We start from the raw sequence: 3,558 nt of genomic DNA, 5'->3' as shown, positions 1-3,558 counted from the left end.
GGAAGAAGGCATCCTTAGCCTCTCCTCTTTAGCCCTCAAATACGAACCTACTCCCACTCAGCGCTGCTCCGTGAATGGAGGCTTGCGCGTTACTTTCAGCCTCATCAGAATCAACTTGGTTGGATGACATTATATCTATAGGAAGCCATAGTTCAAATCGAGTTATGAGTTATCACACTATCACAAGTTATATAATGACATGTATTTCCAGACTCATACATGCTATGTTCAGTCTGAGAACCGACTAAATCGTGGCATTAATACCGCTAAGTGTAACACCCCTAACCCATATTCGTCGCTGTAATAGGGTTACAAAGCATTACCATAAAAACGTAACTTTAAAACATACATTTTAATTCTTAACATAAACATATCATAAATCATTCATCAACATGCATAACGTCTCTTAATCGAGCCCTCGAGGCCTTAAAAATACCTTAGAAATTGTTTGAGGCTACATTGGAATCAATTGAAAAGTTCAAGAAAAAGTTAAAAAGGTTGAACTGCAGGGGTCACACGACTGTGTGACTTATACAGCTGAGACACACGCCCTTGTAACATTCAAAATAGGGACACACGACTATGTCCCAGCTTGTGTCCATGCCCGTGTAACTCTCTAAGTTGGGTCACACGGCCAAGCCATATGCCCGTGTGCCAAGCTGTAAACAGAAAAATATATAGGATTTTTCCTATGTAATTTATCACCTTTTTACTTAAATTCGTTGTTAAAACTAAATAATTGTTTAATAAATTAATGAAATATGTGATAATATGAAATTAGGACATAGAAATTATTAATATGATTTTATACTTTATTATATAGTTTCCATGCAATAAATGACTTATTTTATATTAATTTGAATATATTATATTTTTTAAGACATAAAGTGGGCCATGCATGATTAAATTAAATAATAAAATATAAAATTATATTTAATAATTCATTTTAAAATATTTCATTAATAATTTGGGTTTTAATTAATTAAATAAATTGGATAAATTTTATTCTTTGGTCCTCTAACTTGTTGATTTATTCTGGATAGGTCTGATAGCTTTGCTGGATTACAAAATCGTCCAAATTAGAGACCAAGTCAACCAAATATTAGGCTACACAGGGCTGTCGATTTAAACCACTCTTTGGTTTAACTACACAAGGTCCTTGCAGTGTTGAAGAAATTAGAGATTTGCCCGAAGATTTACGATTGACCGAGTCTCAGTCCTGAGTTGTGTGGCATCCAAAATTGCTTAAAAATCAAGCAAAAAAATCAAGTCAAAAGCCACTAAGCATGGCCGGCCACAATTTGAGGAGATTTGAAGAGGTTAAAATCCACTATTTTTAGCGAACTACCCGCCTTTCCTCACCTAGAAATAAGACCCTCTCATTCCTTCATTCATCATCCCTCAAGCATCCCTCAATCATTCTTCATTCATTCTCATCATTCATCATTCTCTCTTTTCTCCAAATTCTCTTAGCCTTTTCCATTCCCACACCTAGCATCATCTCTTCATAGAGATTTTTGAAATTAAGCCTCTTAAAGAACCCTTGGTTAGCCACCTTGGAGAGCCATCAACAAAGGAGCAAAGCAAAGGAATGAAGGAGCCTCGTCAGTCAGAGTCTTGGGTGACAGCCACTCTGAATTAGGTTTAATCTTCCTTTTCTCTAACTTAATATAAAGATGTTTGCTATCTGTTATTTGTTCTTGTTTACAACAATGTTAGCTTAATTTTATTTAAGTTAGGATGATTGCTTTGATTAAATAATATGTATTTGATTCATCCTTATAATGTTTGTGCCTCAATCGATCATGCTTTCAATTAAAATCATGTCTGTATTTCATTCATACATGATTGAAATGCACCTGAATTAGCTGAGCGATCTTGACTAGACGATGACTAATGGACACATAATTGAAATGTGCATGCATCATTTAGATCCTGACCCGATTAAATTGAAGATTGCATAACAACTCTGACCAAGCTCTATTATCTGCATAGTTTTTAGATTTGTGTGATTAAATTGTTTCAAACCTAACACGTCGCTGTTACCTCACATGAATGCTAAGAAACCCTTAGTACATAAGGATTAGTAAAATGCGTATTTACTAAGTAAAGGATTTCGAAAGAACCTAATGTGGTTTCCAAACTCATGAAAGATCGAGTTGCCATGGAATGTTTTTTTCGAATGCTATTAAGCATGTTGATAATAAATTGAGTTTAATTAAAGTAATTTTCCTAGTTTATTTATGTTATAATTGTTGCAAATTGTGTTTAATTTTACTAAAATCTATTTCATTCATATAGTTTGCATACTTAGGATAATTTGCATTAGGGATCATTACATTTAGTTTAATATATTTTAATCACCATTTCTCAACTATATTGTGTTTTCATTTACCAAATTGTTAATATAATTTTACAAATTAAGTGACTTAGCACAAATACAATCCATGTGGAGACTATAACTCGATACTTACTTATTACTTGATAACGACTGTGTACACTTGCACAAACCTACGCATTACAAGTTTTTGGCGCCGTTGCCGGGGATTGTCAACTGTTGCCATAGTCTTTTTTTTGTGAAATTATTTATTTTCAATTTGATTTATTTCTAACATTACTAACTTATTCTTTTTTAATTTTTGTGATTTTCTTTTCAGGTGTTTATGAGCATAGATCAAATTATCGATTTATTCCCTATAGACCTTGAAATTGAGCAAACTTTCAAACAAAGAAGACGTGAACGAACAGCTCAAAGACAAGTCGAGATGGACCTTGGAAATCAGAATCAAGACCAAGGTAAGGAAGCAGATCATGTACAAAATCCTATCCTCACTACCGATGATAGAGATCGATGCATCAAACAATATGCTGTGCCATTTTTCAGTGAGTTAAACTCAGTAATTAAAAGGCCAGATATTGAGGCAACCCAGTTTGAATTGAAACCAGTGATGTTTCAAATGCTACAAACGATGGACCAATTTAGTGGTATGCCTACGAAAGATCCACATCTCCACCTTTGATTGTTTATGGAGGTAAGTGATTCATTCAAGACAGCTGGTGTGACTGAAGACGCACTGAGGTTGAAGTTGTTTCCATACTTGTTGCGAGATCGAGCACGAGCATGGATCAATTCATTGCCACCAAGTTTTATATCTACATGGCAAGAATTAGCAGAGAGATTTTTGGTTAAGTATTTCCCACCTAGCAAAAAACGCTAAGTTAAGGAACGAGATCACAACTTTCCAATAATTGGATGACGAGTCTTTGTATGAGGCTTGGGAGCAATTCAAGGAGTTACTTTGTAAGTGTCCTCATCATGGGATTCCTTATGGTATTCAGTTGGAGACATTGATAAAACCAAATAACAACTTATTGCAGTAAAGACCCAACCAATCTCAAGGGTTTAATCAGCAAGCTTTAAAACCACCTCAAGCTGAGGCATCAAATAGCTTGGAGAACTTGTTGAAAGTGTATATGACAAAGAATGACGCTTTGATCCAAAGCCAAGTAGCAACATTGGAAAATTTGGAAAACCAAATGGGTCAGTTAGCTACGAAG

General features: G+C 34.7%; 1 non-coding gene across 1 annotated transcript; it reads right to left on the bottom strand.

Moving 5' to 3' along the window:
• Positions 1 to 3,216: 3,216 nt before the first annotated feature.
• LOC128042019 (small nucleolar RNA R71) lies at positions 3,217 to 3,323 on the bottom strand. Its single transcript, XR_008197227.1, has one exon. It is a non-coding gene; the product is annotated as a small nucleolar RNA R71 (small nucleolar RNA).
• Positions 3,324 to 3,558: the final 235 nt, after the last annotated feature.

Source organism: Gossypium raimondii, chromosome 6 (assembly GCF_025698545.1).
Source record: "Gossypium raimondii isolate GPD5lz chromosome 6, ASM2569854v1, whole genome shotgun sequence".
Classification (NCBI taxonomy): Eukaryota; Viridiplantae; Streptophyta; class Magnoliopsida; order Malvales; family Malvaceae; genus Gossypium; species Gossypium raimondii.
Note: the sequence above shows the minus strand (reverse complement) of the source record. Positions and strands in the feature narration are given on the sequence as shown.